The sequence below is a fragment of the Ursus maritimus genome (genome assembly GCF_017311325.1).
Source record: "Ursus maritimus isolate PB19 chromosome X unlocalized genomic scaffold, ASM1731132v1 scaffold_X1, whole genome shotgun sequence".
Taxonomy (NCBI): Eukaryota; Metazoa; Chordata; class Mammalia; order Carnivora; family Ursidae; genus Ursus; species Ursus maritimus.
In genome coordinates this window covers 54,086,648-54,104,859 of record NW_024423319.1, presented here as the reverse complement: position 1 = coordinate 54,104,859, position 18,212 = coordinate 54,086,648, and positions in this window count along the sequence as shown.

Here is an 18,212-nt window from a genome sequence, read left to right as displayed (position 1 = left end):
AAAAAGAACCAATCAAAATTGAAGAATATAGTAACTGAAATTAAAAAAAAACACATGAGAAGGAATCAACAATAAATGAGAGGATGCAAAAGAATGTATCAGCAACCCAGAAGACAGGGTAATGGAAAACACACATGTACAATAGCAAAAAAGGGAAAAGAATTTTTATTTTTATTTTTTAATTTTTTATTTAAATTCAATTTAATTGACATATACTGTATTAACAGTTTCAGAGGTAGAATTTAGTGATCATCAGTTGCATATAACACTCAGTGTTCATTTCTTCATGTTCCCTCCTTAAAGCCATTACCCAATTACCCCATCCCCCACCTGCCTCCCCTCCAGCAATCCCATTTGTTTCCTATAGTTAAGAGTCACTTAAGGTTTGTCTCCCTCTCTGTTGTCATCTTATTTTATTTTCCTTACCTTCCCCTATGTTCACCTGTTTTGTTTCTTAAATTCCACATGTGAGTGAAATCATATGGTATTTGTCTTTCTCTGACTGACTTATTTCACTTAGCATAATACACTCTAGCTCCATGTATGTCATTGTAAATGGCGATATTTCATTCTTTGTCATGGCTGAATAATATTCCATTATAGATAGATAGATGATAGATAGATAGATAGATAGATAGATAGATAGATAGATAGATTAGATAGATAGATAGATAGAGATCACACCTTCCATCCAATCATCTGTTAAAGGACATCTGGGCTCTTTCTACATTTTGGCTATTGTGGACATTGCCACTATAAAAATTGGGGTGTGTGTGCCCCTTCAAATCACTATATTTGAATCCTTTGGATAAATACCTAGTAGTGTAATTGCTGGGTCATGGCGTAGTTCTATTTTCATCATTTTGAGAAACCTCCATACTGTTTCCCAGAGTGGCTGCACCAGTCAGGATTCCCACCAACAGCATGAGAGGGTTCCCCTTTCTCTGCATCCTCACCAACAACTGTTGTTTCCTGAGTTGTTAATTTTACCCATTCTGACCAGTGTGAGGTGGTAACTTATTGTGGTTTTGATATGCATTTTCCAGATGCCAAGTGATGTTCAGCATTTTTTCATTTGTCTGTTGGTCATTTGTATGTCTTCTTTGGAGAAATGTCTATTCATGTCTTCTGTCCATTTCTTGACTGGATGTTTTGTTCTTTGGGTGTTGAGTTTGATAAGTTCTTTATCAATTTCGGATACCAGTCCTTTAATTTACCAGTCCCTAAATGTGCCCAATCTTGTCTGAGACAAGAATTTTTTAAAATGAGGATGGATTGAGATCTCTTAGACAACATAAAGCAAACTAACATTTCCATAATAGGGGTTGCACAGGAAGAGAGAAAGGTGTGGAAAACTTATTTGATGAAGTAATAATTAAAATCTTCCCTTGGGGTGCCTGGGTGGTTCAGTCAGTTAAGCATCTGTCTTAGGCTCAGGTCATGATCCCAGGGTCCTGGGATCGAGTCTCACATAGGGCTTCCTGCTCAGCGGGGAGCCTGCTTCTCCCTCTCCCACTCCCCCTGTTTGTGCTCTCTCTCTCTGTCAAATAAATAACTAAAATCTTTTTAAAAAATAAAAAAATAACTTCTTTAACCTAACGAAGGAAATAAATATTCAAGCCCAAGAATAATTGGGAGTTCCAAACAAGATGAACCCAAGGAGTAAGGCACATAATTAAAATGTAAAAGGTTAAAGATAAAAAGTGAGCCTCAAAAGAAGCAAAAGAGAAACAAAACGTTACCTACAAGGGAAAATCTATGGCTATTAGCTGATTCTTTCAAAGAAACAGTGTAGGCCAGAAGAGAGTGGCAAGATATATTCAAAGTGCTGAAAGGAAAAAACAAAACAAAACAAAACAAAACAAAACCCTACAGCCAAGAATACTCTACCTAGCAAGATTATCATTCAGATGTGAAGGAAAAATATTTTACAAGACAAACAAAAGATAAAAGAGTTTATCACCACTAAAGCAGCCTTATAAGAAATGTTAAAGGAACAAGCAAATGGCCATAATTGGATATAAGAAAAATTATGAATAAGGGGCGCCTGGGTAGCGCAGTCGTTAAAGCGTCTGCCTTCGGCTCAGGGCGTGATCCCGGCATTCCGGGATCGAGTCCCACATCGGGCTCCTCCGCTGGGAGCCTGCTTCTTCCTCTCTCACTCCCCTGCTGTGTTCCCTCTCTCACTGGCTGTCTCTCTGTCACATAAATAAATAAAATCTTTAAAAAAAAAAAAGAAGATGAAAAATATGGGGGTAGAGAACTTGGGAAGATGATGGAGTAGGAGGACCTTAAGCTCACCCTATCCCATGTTAACAACTAAATATCACTCACATCCATGTAAATAAACTGGGGACTGATCTGAAGACTGGCAGAACAAACTCCACCACTAAATGTAGAGAAGTCACATCTGGGAGGTTAGCAAGGTCAGAAACTTACAGAGAGCTACCTGCAAGAAGGAGGGAGCTCTGGGTGCAGAAGGGGGAAAGAAATGGTCCCTCACACCAGTGAGCCCACACAGGGAATATAAATTCCCAAAACATCTGGCTTCAAAAACCAGAGGGATTGAATTCCATGAGTTTGTATAATCACAGAGACTTGGAGCCTGGAGCTTTAAAAGTCAGCAGACTCAGCACTGGGAGAGCCAGGAGGGTAAGTGATAGCTGAGACTCATCCCTTAAAGTGACAGCAGCCCATAGAGAGGCAGCATAGAAGCCATGGTTTGCACAGCGTCTGGGGAAAATGGAAGGAATATCTGTTTATACAGATTTTGGAGAGTGTTGAGGAATTTGGGAACAAAAGAGCTAGAAGGACCATTTACTTCCCCCAGCCCCCAGCATAAGCACAAGTTTACCTGTGGGAGGCAAAGTGGCAGAGACACTTGATCCTTACCCTGCTAGCAATGTGCCTCACCCATGAGTTCTCCTGAGGACTCACCCACTCTAAGCCTGCTGGCCTCAGCTCTGGGCTCAGTGTAAATTTTGCTAGTGCTGCATGCATGTGCATGTCCTGTCCAGCCACCACTCGCACATGAACAACATGCCCCCAACTGCTGCCACCGCCACATGCTGCACCCTTGGCCACTGTGCTGAAAGGGTATGGTCTGGGTCTACTGGCTCAACACAAATGTTACTAACACTGCAGTCCCAGCCACAATCCCTCCTGTGGTCATGCACATTCACTTTGGCCTGCCTGGGTCTCACTGACAACCCGGAGAGCAAACAGAGCCCACCACAGGCAAAGAGTCAGTGCAGACATCTAGACTCAAAGAAAAAGTGACTCAGACACAACAGTAGGACCCAAGAAACACACATAGGAGACTCCTTTGAAGTGCCAGGTTCTTGTGAACAGGGGACAATGCACTGCAGGGCACTAAAGGACCTCTGCTTCATAAAGCCATTAGTTTCAAGAGCAGAAGATGTAGCTGACTTTCCTAACACAGAGAAACAGACACAAAGAGATAGATGAAATGAGGAGACAGAGAAATAGGTCCCAAATGAAAGAACAGGACAAAATCACAGAAGGAGATTTAAGAAACAGAGAAATAAGTAATATGCCTGATAGAGAATTTAAAGTAATTCACATAAACATACTAGCCAGACTTCAGGGGCACCTAGGTAGCACAGCTGGTTAAGCATCTAACTCTTGGTTTTGGCTCAGGTCTGATATCAGGGTTGTGAGATCGAGCCCCGCATTGGGTTCTACACTCAGCATGGAGTCTGCTTGAGCTTCTCTCTCCATCTCCCTCTGCCATTGCCCCCACCAGTATCTCTCTCTCTCTCTCAAATAAACAAGTCTTTTAAAAAAATACTAGGCTTCAAATAATGGTGAAGGACATCAATGAGATCCTTGACAAAGAGAAAAAATAATAATATATCAGAGATGGAGAACTCAATAAATGAAACTAGGGGCGCCTGGGTGGTGCAGTCATTAAGCGTCTGCCTTCGGCTCAGGGAGTGATCCTAGGGTTCTGGAATCGAGCCCCACATCAGGCTCCTCTGCTAGGAGCCTGCTTCTTCCTCTCCCACTCCTCCTGCTTGTGTTCCCTTTCTCGCTGGCTATCTCTCTCTGTCAAATAAATAAATAAAATCTTTAAAAAAATAAACAAATGAAACTAAAGATACAACAGATGGAATATATAATAGGATACAGGAAGCAGAGGTATGTATAAGTGATCTGATGGATAGAGGAATGGAAAGCAATCATGCCAAACAACTGAGAGGCAAACAAATACTGCATAATGAGAAATAGACTTAGGAGAACTCAGTGACAACATCAAACATAATAACATTTCCATTATAGGGATCCCAGAAAAAGAAGAGAGAGAAAGGGTGGCAAAAAGTGTATTTGAAGAAATAATAGCTAAAATAAAATAAAATAGAAATAACAGATGAATACTTCCTGAATCTGAGGAGGGAAACAGATATCCAGATTCAGGAGGCACAGAGATCCCCTAACAATTCAACCGCAGAAGGTCCACACTAAGATTCATAGTAATTAAAATGGCAAAAAAAAAAATGGTAACAAACAAAGAATTTTAAAGGTTACAAAAGAAAAGATAGATTTACATACAAAGGAAACCCCATAACACTCTCAGCTGATTATTCAGCAGAAACTTTGCAGGCCAGAAGAAAGTGGCACAATATATTCAACGTTTTGAAAGAAAAAAAATCTGTAGGGAAGAATACTTTACCCAGAATGGCTATCACTCAGAATATAAGGAGAGGAAAAGAGTTTTCCATACAATCAAAAGTTAAAAGAATTCATGACAACTAAACCAGCATTAAAAGAATTGTTAAGGAAAATTCTGTGTGTAGAAAACAAAAACCACAAATAAGAGTAAGAAAAATAGGGATGCCTGGGTGGTTCAGTTGGTTAAGCATCTGCCTTTGGCTCAGGTCATAATCCCAGAGTCCTGTGATTGAGTCCCACATTGGGCTTCTTGCTCTGTGGGGAGCTTGCTTCTTCCCCTGCCTGCCACTTCCCTTGCTTATGCTCTCTCTCACTCTCTCTCTCTCTCTGTTGAATGAATGAATGAACAAACAAATAAAATCTTTAAAAAACGAGTAAGAAAAACAGGAAGCACAAAAGCAAAAAAGTATAATAAGTATATCCATAAAAATTGGCGAAGAGAATCCCAAAATAAAAGGATGTAAAATATGATACCATATATCTGAAATATGGAAGGAAGAGGAGGAATGAATGAGTCCAAAATTAAGTGATGATAAGCTCAATATAGACTGTTATGTACAGATGTTATATACAAACCAGATATGCAAAAAATAAAGTACAAACAATCCAATTATTTCACTGAAGAAAGCCAACTAATCATGAGAGAAGAGAAAAATGGAAGAAAGGAATAGGGAAAAACTATAAAAACAACCATAAAACAAGTAACAAAATGATAACAAATACACACATATCAATAATTACTTTGAATGTAAATGTACTAAACACTCCAATCAAAAGACACAAGGTGACAAAATGGATTTAAAAAGAGAGACCCATTTATATATTGTCTACAAGAGACTCACTGCAGACCTAAAGACACATGCAGACTGAAGATGGAGGAATGGAGAAACATCATGTAAATAGAAGTGAAAAGAAAGCCAGAGTAGCAATACTTATATCAGACACAATAGACTCTAAAACAAAAGCTTTAAGAAGGGACAAAGAAGAACACTATATAATCATAAACAAAACAGTACAAGAAGATATAACAATTGTAAATATTTATGCACCCAAAATGAGAGCACCCAAATACATAAAACAGTTAATAACAAACATAAAGGAAATAACTAATAATAATGCGATAATAGTAGGGTATTTTAAGTCCCCACTTACATCAATGGTTAGAACATCCAAACAGAAAACCAACAAGAAGACTGAGATTTTGAATGGCACATTGTACCAGATCATCTAACAGATATATTCAGAACATTCTGTCCTAAAACAACAAAACACATTCTTTTCAAGTACACATAAATCATTCCCCATAATAGATCACATATAAGGCCCCAAACAGGTCTCAACAAATTAAAAAAGTATTGAAGTTATATGCACATCAACCACAAGAAAGAACCTGGAAAGCATACCAAAACATGGAGGTAAAATAACATGCTACTAAACACTGAATAGGTCAACCAAGAAATCCAAGGAGGAAAAAATAACTTAGAAATAAAAAGGAAAACACAATGGTTCAAAATCTTTGGGATACAGCAAAAGTGGTTCTAAGAGGAAAGCTTATAGCAATATGGACCTACCTCAAGAAGCAAGAAAAATCCCAAATAAACAACTTAACCTTACATCAAAAGGAACTAGGAAAAGGACAACAAAAAAAGCCCAAAACCAGTAGAAGGAAAGACATAATAAAAATTAGAGCAGAAACTAACAAAAAACCACAATAAAATAAATGAATGAAACAAGGACTGTGTTTTTTGAAACATAACAAAATCAATAAATCTTTACCCATACTCATAAAAAAATGGACTCAAATACATAAAATCAGAAACAAAAGGAGAAAAATAAAACATGACACCATAGAAAAAAATATTGTAAAAGAATATTATGAAAAACTACATCAGAAAATTGGACATACTAGAAGAAATAGATAATTTCCTAGAAACATATAACCTCCCCAAATTGAATCAGGATGAAATAAAAAATTTGAACAGAGCAATTACCAGCAATGAAATTGAATCAGAAGAAAACAAAACAAAACAAAACAAAGCAAAAACAAACAAACAAACTCCCAGCAAACAAGTCAAGGGCAAGATGGTTTTGCAGGTGAATTCTGCCAAACTTTTAAAGAAGAATTAATAATGATTCTTCTCAAACTATTCCAAAAAATAGGAGAGGAAGGAAAACTTCATGATTCATTCTATGAAGCCAGCATTACCCTGATACCAAAACTTGATAAAGACACCATAATAAAAGAGAACTACAGGCCAATATCTCCAATGCACATAGAAAGAAAAATCCTCAGTAAAATATCAGCAAACTGATTCCAAAGATAAATTTAAAAAATAATCCACCACAATTGATTAGGATTTATCCCTGGGATGCAAGGGTGGTTCAGTATCCTCAGGTCAATCAATGTGAAACATCACATCAAGAAAAGAAGGGATAAAAAAAAGAAGGGATAAGAATCATATGATCTTGTAAATAGATACAGAAAAAAAGCATTTGACAAAGTACAACATCCATTCATGCTAAAGCCCCCAACAAAGTAGGATTGGAGGGAACATACCTCAACATAATAAAGGTCACATGTGAAAACCCACAGTTAACATCATACTCAATGATGAAAAACAAAAAGTGTTTCCCTTAAGGCCAGGAACATGCAGGGATATCACTCTCACCACCATTATTTAACATGGTACTAGAAGTCCTAGCCATAGCAATCAGACAACAGAAAGGAATAAAAGACATCCAGATGGATAAGGAAGAAGAAAAAATGTCATCATTTGCAGATGACATGATACTATATACAGAAAAACCTAAAAACACCACCAAAAACCCACAAGAACTGGTAAATGAATTCATTAAAGTTGCAGTATACAAGGTCAATACACAGAAATCCATGGAATTTTATATACTAATAATGAAACAACAGAGAAATCAGGAAAGCAATTGCATTTATAATTGCACCAAAGATAATAAAATACTTAGGAATAAACCTAATCAATGAGGTGAAAGACCTGTACTATGAAAACAATAAAACATTGATGAAAGATGTTGAAGACACAAACAAGTGGAACAGCATTCCATACTCATGGATTGGAAGAACGAATACTGTTAAATGTTCATATTACCCAAAGCAATCTACAGATTTAATACAATCCCTATCAAAATATCAACATTTGTCACAGAATTAGCACAAACAATCCTAAAAATTTTATGGAATCTGAGAAGACCTGGGATAGTTTTGAAAAAGAAAAAGAAAGCTGGATGTATCACAATTCCAGATTTCTAGTTATACTAAAAAGCTGTAGTAATCAAAACAGTATGAAACTGGCACAAAAACTGACACATAGATCAATGGAATAGAACAGAAAGCCCAGAAATATACCCACCATTAAATGGACAATTGATCCTTGGCAAAGAAGGAAAGAATATGTAATGGGAAAAAGATGACCTCTTCAACAAATGGTATTGGAAGAACTGGATAGCTAGATGCAAAAAGAATAAAACTGGACCACTTACAGCATACACAGAGAAATTCAAAATGCAGTAAGGACCTAAATGTGAGAACTGAATCCATAAAAATTCTAGAAGAGAGTGCAAGCAACAGTTTCTCCAACATCAGATGTAGTAACTTTTTTCTAGACATGTGTCCTGATGCAAGGGGAACACAAGCATAAATAAACTATTGGGACTTCATCAAAATAATTTTAAAAAGCTTTTGCACATCAAAGGAAACAATCAACAAAACTAAAAGAAAATCTACTGAATGGGAGAAGGTATTGGCGAATGACATCTCTGATAAAGGGTTAGTGTCCAAAATATATAAAGAACTTATACAACTCGACCCCTAAAAAATAAATAATCCAATTAAAAATTGGCAGAAGTAGACATGAACAGAAAGTTCTCCGAAAGGACATCCAGATGGCCAACAGACACATGAAAAGATGCTCAACATCACTGATCATCAGGGAAATGCAAATCAAACCTACGATGTGGTATCAACTCACACCTGTCAAAATGGCTAAAATAAAAAAATTAAAAATTAAATAAAACAAGTGTTGGAGAGAATGAGAAATAGGAACCTTGTGCCCTGTTGGTGAGAGTGCAAACTGGTGTAGCCACTGTGGAAAATAGTATAGAGGTTTCTCAAAACATTAAAAATGAATCTACTTTATGATCAAGTAATCATACTACTGGGTATTTACCCAAAGAATATGAAAACAGTAATTCAAAGGGATGCATGCCTCCCTATGTTAATTGCAGCATTATGAACAATAGCCTAATTATAGAAGCAGCCCAAATCAATAAATGCAGGGATAAGAAGATATAGTGTGTACACACACACACACACACACACACATACACACACCCCTATAATGGAATATTATTCCTCCATAAAAAGAATGAAATTTTGCCATTTGCCACAAAATGGATGGATCTAGAGAATATAATGCTAAGGAAATAAGTCAGAGAAAAACAAATGTGATTTCATTCATGTGTGGAATTTAAGAAACAAAACAAACCATCAAAGGAAAGATAAATAACGAGAAAGAGACAAATCAAGAAACAGGCATTCAATTCTTATAGAGAACAAAGTGATGGTTACCAGAGGGGAAATGGGTGGAGGAATGTGTGAAATAGGTTGTGGGGATTAAAGAGCACACTTACCATTATGAGCACTGAGTAACATATAGAATTGTTCAATCACTATATTGTACACCTGAAACTAACATAACACTGTATGTTAACTATAATGCAATTAAAAAATACTTTAAAAGATGTAAAATAAGACAGAATTTTCAATAAAAGTGAAAAGGGGAGTAAAGAAGAAAAAAAAAGAGAAGGGGAAAAAGACCAAGAAATAAGTTATTTTACACTTTGGTTTTTTTTTAGTTTTTGAACTTAAATGACCATCAAATTAATATAACTTCTTTATACTTAGGATGTTATATATGATCCTCATGACAACCACAAATCCAAAACTTATGATAGATACATAAAACAGAAAGATAGAAAGCCAAAATAAAAGTACAGAAATTTTCATTCACAAAGAAAGTCACCAAAAGAAGGACACAGAGTAGAACTACAAAAACAATCAGAAAACAAATAAAATTGCAATAAGTACATACCCATCAATCATCACTTAAAATGTAAGTGGCCTAATTGTTTCATTTAAAAGACATAAAGTGACAGAATGCATAAAAGACAAGACTAATCTATATGCAGCCTGGGCTCACATCAGACCTAAAGTCACATACAGACTGAAGGTGAAGGGATGGAGAAACATTCACCATGCAAATGGAAGTTTAAAAGAAGAAACAAAAACGCCAAGGTAACAATACTTATACCAAACAAAATAGACTTTAAAACAAAGACTATAATAAGGGACAAAGAAGGATATTATGTAATGATAAAGGGATCACTCCAACAAGAGGTGAAACAATTGTGAAACACTCCACTTACTTCAATGGATAGATCCTTCAGACAGAAAAGCAAAAAGAAAACAATGTCTTTGAATGACACATCGGATCAGATGGAGATAACAAACATACATAGAATATTCCATCCAAAAACAGCAGAATACACATTCTTTTCAAGTATTGGTTAGAATGCAGATAAATTGGAACGCTTTCGCATTGCTGGAAAAGAATGTCAAATGTTACAGCCACTGTATGGTGGTTTTTCCAAAAATCAAACATACAAATATCATATGACCGAGCAATTCCATTCCTAGATATATATCCAAAAGAACTGAAAGCAAGGACTTGAACAGATATGTACACACTCTTGCTTATAGCAACATTACAATAGCCAAAAGATGGAAGCAATCCAAGTTGCCGCTGATGGATGAATTGATAAAATGCTATATATACATACAGTTGAATATTATTGAGCTGTAAGAATATAAATTTTGACACATGACACAATATGAATGAACCTTGGAGACATTATGTTAAGTGAAGTAAGCCAGTCCCAAAAAGGACAATTATTTTATGATTCCACTTATATGAAGTACATTGATTAGTCAAACTCAGAGAGACAGAAAGTAGAGTGGTAGTTGTGAGGGTCTGGTCAGAGGGGGGAATGAGGAGTTACTGTTTTGTTCATATAGAATTTTGACTTGGGAAGAGGAAAAAGTTCTTGAGATAGATAGTGGCAATGGTTGCACAATAATGTGCATGAACTTAATGCTACCAAAGAGGACATTCAATAATAGTTAAAAAGGAAATAAAAATTGTGTTATGTTTATTTTACCACAATTTATGAAAACCTCACAAATTTTCTCTTCTTAGAGCCATCATTTTTTTAAAGATTTTATTCATTTATTGGACAGAGAGAGACACAGCCAGAGAGGGAACACCAGTGAGCAGGTGGGAGAGGAAGAAGCAGGCTTACCACTGAGTGGGAAGCCCAATGCGGGGCTCGATCCCAGGACCCTGAGATCATGACCTGAGCCGAAGGCAGACACTTAACAACTGAGCCACCCAGGCACCCCTTCTTAGAGCCATCCTGATGAAGTCCACAAATCCTCATTGTTCTGTTACTCCTCACCCCTCAGCATTTTATACTCTACATTAAATTACATTGCAATAATTGAATGGTACTCTATAAATGTTCTTAACTTCTAAAATGTGTTTCAATATGTGCACTTTGTGATTCATTATATATGCTTTGAAAGTACCATGACTCCTACAGTCAAGCATTTAAGGTGGTCAGTCAGGTTTGTTTCTGTAACATGTGAGTGGATATTTGTAGATATTGAAAAGTATTTAAAATTCTAAATGCTACAGAACAATATGAGGGAATTGTAGGCTGATTATTTTGAGGATTCCTGGGAAACAATATGTATTCAATTCATTTACAGTTATAAACATATGTTTAAATATCTTGATACTCAAAAGTACAAATCTATTTAATGAAAGCTGCAAATCTCACCTTTGGATTGACAAAAGATATCAGTGCTATTTAAATTACAATTTTACCTATTTTGCTATGTATCTCTTTTAAAATTTAAGATGTACGTTGTGACTATCCTCAAAACAAACATGTGCCAACATGCAAACTGTTTAGAAGTATATATTCAGACAATAAACTCACACACACAATGTATATTTTAAGAGTAATGACATAACACCAATACACTTCAGCATTCAGAAAAAATATTATTTGTACAAAATATTTTTCAGGTGGGGGCTGCCTGGGTGGCTCAGTCGTTGAGCTTCTGCCTTTGGCTCAGGGCGTGATCCCAGGGTCCTGGGATTGAGTCCCGCATTGGGCTCCCTGCTCCTCTGGGAGCCTGCTTCTTCCTCTCCCACTCCACCTGCTTGTGTTCCCTCTCTCGCTGGCTGTCTCTCTCTCTCTGTCAAATAAATAAATAAAATCTTTAAAAAAATATTTTTCAGATGGATATATAATTTTGTAGTTTGTGCTTTAGTTTTAATGTTTCTCTAACATGAAGGAGTAAAACAGGGATGTATCATTTGATTACCTGTTTAAATAGTAGAAATCTATATTTTGCCATTTTTCAAAGTGTTGGAAATTTTGCTTTACTTTTAGTGCCTTCTAATGGATTCTGTAATCTAATCACAAACAAAAATGTTTGTTAAGGTAAAAGTTCAAAGAGGGAGAAACAAAATTCAAAATATGTATTTCTATAACCTATTATTATAAGGAGCACTCAAAGAGGATAGTGGTGCATATCTTCAGAATATTTGTGAACAAAAACCTGTAAAATATGTACTGTATGGTGACTAACATAACATAATAAGAAAAAAAACCTGTAAAATACTGGCTGTTTTTACCTTACTAGGTTTATACTTTTGCAATTTCTTTAAATTTTTTTTCTGTCTACAAAGGCCAATCAATTTAATTTTCCCCTCTGATTCTGTAGAACTTGAAAATGGTGGGGGATGCACTCCCATAACTAGTCTTACAGTAAAAAAGGGAGTGGGCAATTAGTTATTGATCTTGACACCACATGGTACAGAATCTGTTACCGAATCTTGCTCCTAGTCCTTCTCTCACAGGTAGAATTAGAGCCTTCCCTAATATTTATAGCATAAATTTCTCTTACCCAACTTCTGCTTCATGAACTTCCACCTTTGATGCTATGAATACTCTTTCATTCAACGACACATGTTGAATGCCTATTAAATATTGAATAGTGTTTCAGGCGTCCAGGATGTAACAGGTAGAGGAGAGATATGGCTTCTGCTCTCCTAGGGCTGATAATCTAGAGGGAAGGAACACAATAATATATTCTGTCAGTACCATCATTCTGTGTCTGCAGAGACCTTCTCAGAATAGTTGACTACTTCCGTGCCTTTGTAGATCCAATTATAATGTCCTTGGGACACAACTGGATTATTAAAAGCCAATAGCAACTAACTTTCAGATGGTGATTACAATTGTTTTCTAAAGCTTAGGCTGGCTTTTTGACATTCCTTTTAAAAGAGAAGGGAAAAATAAGATTTTGCAGCTACAGTAATGGAAATGTAATTCCTAGATAGCAAACTAGAAATTATTAGCAAGTCCATAGGAAGATGTCATGGTTAATTGTTCTATAAATCACTTGATATTTGTTTAAAATTTAAGCATAGTATGACTTTTTTTCAAAAGAGAAAAATCCTTTAATGAACAAGTAAAATAAACATGAAAATATCATTTTAAGATTAAACAAAATTCAAGACAAAACAAACTATATTTTAAGAAAATCAGTGTTTTCTATTTTGCAAATAAATGCATCAGAGGACTGTATGATATGTTTTTTTCTGAAATAAATAAATACATTTTAAAATTCTTTGAAAAACCCACTATATATCTAAGGTATTCTGAGCAAATTTCTCTTCCTCAATTAATGGACCTTCAAGGTTTTTGCAAGATTTTCTTCTCAAAATTCGAATATTATATTTCAAATATGCTTTTAAACAAGTTTGGATCAGAATACCTTTTGGCTTATTGCTTGTTCAAGTTTTCTTTTGTCCTTGTGGGAAGAAGAGACAACATGAAAAACTAGCAAAACCTGTTATTTATAACTAGAAAGGCAAGGATTGAGACTGAAATTTTTATGGTATCAGACTAGATAGTCAATCTTAAATTTAAAATGTGTAATGAATGAATTGGAATATAATAGATATATCTGCTTATTCTTAGTATTTTAGTATTTAGTCTTTTAGTCTTTGCTACCTGCGGTTAATATACAGCTTCTACGTATTCAAAAATTTACTGCTAACCTGAGATGAGCAAGATATAGAGAGGTAGGCAACATAGATACAAAGATTACTAAAAAAATCAGAACGTAATAGATTTGACAAAATTACAAGGCAGAAAATTATGAGACCTATAAGTTTGTAACCATTCTGGACATCCTGCAAGAAAAGTTCTAGCTCCTGGAGGATATTTACAATCATAATCAATTCAGTAAACATTTACTGGGAGTGTTTGAAGCTCAGGTAGGCATAAATGTAGATCATGACATCAATTGATAAGTTTCCTAGCATTACCTCTATTGTGAAAAGAATATACTCTGGGGAGAAAAGAACTGTTGTTTTGGTCATATTTGGACTCTGTCAATAAGTACACACATGCTTAATCATCAGTTAAAACTTTCAACAATACCATATTGATGCAGCATAAATTTTCACATCAACTTCCATTCATTGGAATAATGCTTCATTCTTGTTAACATATTTTAAGGTATCTTTATATTATTTAATGGCATAATATATAATGAAGTGTATGCTGTAGGCCTGACCATGGGAAATGATTTTCAAAATTAGTGAAATTAGTGTCCTAAAATAGTGACAATAAATTACTCTTACAGCTATTATTACTTATTTTATTACTGTAAGTATTCACTAAAATTTATTAAAAATTTACCACAGGGGCACCTGGGTGGCTCAGTTGGTTAAGCATCTGCCTTTAGCTCAGGTCATGACCCCCCAGGGTCCTGAGATCAAGGCCCAAGTAAGGCTCCCAGCATGGATCCTGATTCTCTCTCTGCCTGCAGCTCTCCCTGCTTGTGCTCTCTCTGTCAAATAAATAATCTCTAAAAAATTGCCATATGCCTGGTGCTAAATACCTTACCTACATTATTCCATTAAATATTACAATCATTCTATGAGTTGTCTTCTTATACCCATTTTGGAGTGAGGAAATTAAGTTTCAGAAAATGTAATTTGTTCAGGGTATTGCTACTAAGTATTAGAGCCAGAGAATTCTGGTCTTTAACATATTTGTTTAACCACTTTTATATATTATACTATTTCACTCTACTGCATGCACATTTCATTCAAAGATCATAATTGTTTTGTTCATCTTACTTTGTTGGTCCACCTGCTACATTGTATAGGACAATAATATAAACATGACCAAATTTTCTGATGTGAATAGCACAGTTCTCAACACACAGCCAAGACAGGATACGCTGAACTCCACCAGATTATACATATTTAAAAATTCTGATTTTAATTCTAAGGCTCTAACATAGTTTTCTTTTCAATTATACAATATCTCATCAACTAAACAATTATATAAATCCACGGGGATATTAAAGAAAATGTTGTCAAGAATGGTATCTATGATATTTCCTTATACATATAGGTATCACTGTCTCAGTAGTAGCAAACTGCACTGGGACATCTTCCAGCATCTCTCACACTGCAATTCAATGTTTCCTCCACTGGCAACAAACTGCACTGTCACAGCTTCCTGTTCTAGAGCTCACTGCAGCTGACCACTGCCTCCAGAGGAGGCGACCTGTATTGACATGTCTTCCAACATCTCTCACACTGCAGCTAACCACAGCCTTCAGTAGCTGCAAACTGCACTGGTACCTCTTCCAGTGTCTCATGCTGGGCAGCTCACCACTGCTTTCAGTGAAAGCAAGCTCCACTGGCACATCTCCAGTGTCTCTTCCACTGTAGTTCAACACTGCCTCCACTGGCAGCAAGTTGCACATCCACGTCTTCCAGCTTCTCTGCAAATGCACCTCACCAGTGCTTCCAGTGGTGGGAATCAGCACTATCATGGTTTCCTCGACTGTGGAATACTGCTTCTCACCACTGCCTGCAGTGGCAGCAAACTGCATGCCACATCTTCGAGCAACTCTAACACTATACCCCACCACTGCTTCCAGTGGTGGCAAGCTGCACTGCCACATCTCCAGCTCCTCTCCAACTTCAGCAGAACACTTCCTGCAGTGGCAGCAAGGTGCATGTGCAGGGATTCCTGTTCTATGGCACACTGCAGGTCACCAATGCATTTACTGGGGGCAAAGTGCACTGTCACGGCTTCTGATCTCAATTGCACTGCAGCTCAACACTAACTTCAGTGGCAGAAAGTTGACTAGTACATCTTTCAGTGTCCCACGTAATGAGCTCACCACTGCTGGCAGTGGCTGAAACCTCTACTGGAATAGCTTCTGATACTGTGGATGCTTGCACCACATCACTGATTTCAGTGACAGCAAGCTACACTTACAGGTCTTCCAACGTCTTTCCCACTGCATCTCACCACTTACACCAGTAGCAGTAGGGTGCAATGACATGGTATACAACAACTCTTGCACTGAAGCTCACCATTGCCTCCAGTGGCACAAAGCTGCACTGCCACGGATTCCTTTGCTATGGCTCATTACATTTCACCAGCTCTTCCAGTGGCAGCAAGCTGCAATGCCACGACATCAAGAGAATCTTGCATTGAGGCTCACCACTGCCTCCAGGGGCAGCAAGCTGAACTGTCGGGATTCCTCTTCCCTTTCCCACTGCAGCTCCCAACTCCATCCAGTGACGACAAGCTGCAATGCAGTGATTTTCAACATCTCTCCCACGGAAGCTCCCCACTGCCTCCGGTAGCAGCAAGCTGCACTAGCACCTCTTCCAGCCTCCCTACACTGCAGGTCACTACTTCCTCCAGTGGGAGTAAGCTGCAATGCCACAAATTGCAATTTCTCACACTGTGAAGCTAGCCCATCAAACCACTGGTAGCAAGCTTCACTGTCACGGATTCCTTCACTAAATTCAAATGCTACTCACCATTTCCCCCAGTGGCAGCAACTTCCAATGCCACATTTTCAAACTTATCATCAAAAGAAGCTTACCAAGACCGGCAGTGGCAGCAAGCAGCAATGACATGAATTCCAGCATCTCTCACACGGAAGCTACCCCAGTCCTCCCTAAGCAGCAAGCTGCACTAGCACTTCATCCAAGCTCCTTGCACAACAGTACACTATTCCCTCCAGTGGCAGCAAGCGGCAATACCACGATTTCCCGCATCTCTCACAGTGAAGCCAACACTGCCTCCAGTGGAAGCAAACGGCAATGCCATGATTTCCAGCATCTCTCACAAGAAAGCTCCCGACGCCCTCCGGTGGCAAATAGCTGCACTAGCACCTCTTCCATCCTCCTTGGACTGCAGCTCACTACTCCCTCCAGTGGCACCAAGCTGCACTACCATATCTACCAGCTTTTCTTACACTGCAGCACACTACTCCCTCCAGTGGCAGCAAGCGGCAATGCCACAATTTCCAGCGTCTCTCACAGTGAAGCGCACAACTGTCTCCAGTGGAAGCAAACTGCACCGTAACGTATCCTTCACTATGATCCCCTGCAGCTCACATTCCCTACGGTGGCAGAAACCTGCAAGGCCCCAAATTCCAGCATCTCGTGCAGTGAAGCTCACACTCCATCCAGGGGCAGGCAGCAAGCTGCACCAGCATGTCCTCCGGCCGCCTTCCAGTTCATCTCACGACGCCCTCCAGTGGCATTATGCTGCATAGCCACAATTTACGGCATCACACACAGGGAAGCTCACGACTCCCTCCAGTGGAAGCAAGCTGCACTAGCACCTCTTCTGGCCTCCTTGCACTGCAGCTCCCCACTCCCTCCAGTGTCAGCAAGCAGCAATGCCACAATTTCCAGCAACTCTCACACTGCGGCTCAACACTGCCTCCAGCTGCAGCCTATTGCAATGACACTATACCCAGGGTCCCCTGCACGGGAGCTAAAAAGCTGCTTCCAGAGGCATCAAGCTGGACTGTCACAGCTTCCTTTTCTATGGCCCACATAAGCTCATCAGTCCCTCTGGTAGCAGCAGGCTGCAATGCCATGATGTTCAGCAACTCTCGCCCTGAAACTCTCCACTGCCTCCAGTGGCAGCAAGCTGCACTGTCAGGGATTCCTTCTCCAGGCCCACTGCAGCTCTCCACTCCCTCAAGTGGGAGCAAGCTGCAATGCCATGATTTCCAGCATCTCTCACAAGAAAGCTCCCGACCCCCTCCGGTGGCAGAAAGGTGCACTAGCACCTCTTCCATCCTCCTCTCACTGCAGCTCACTACTCCCTCCAGGGGCAGCAAGAGGCAATACCACAATTTACAGCATCACACACAGGGAAGCTCACGACTCCCTCCAGTGGCAGCACGTTGCACTAGCACCTCTTCCAGGCTCCTTACGCTACAGCACACTACTCCCTCCAGTGGCAGCAAGCTGCAAAGCGACAATTTTCAGCATCTCTCACTCTGCGGCTGG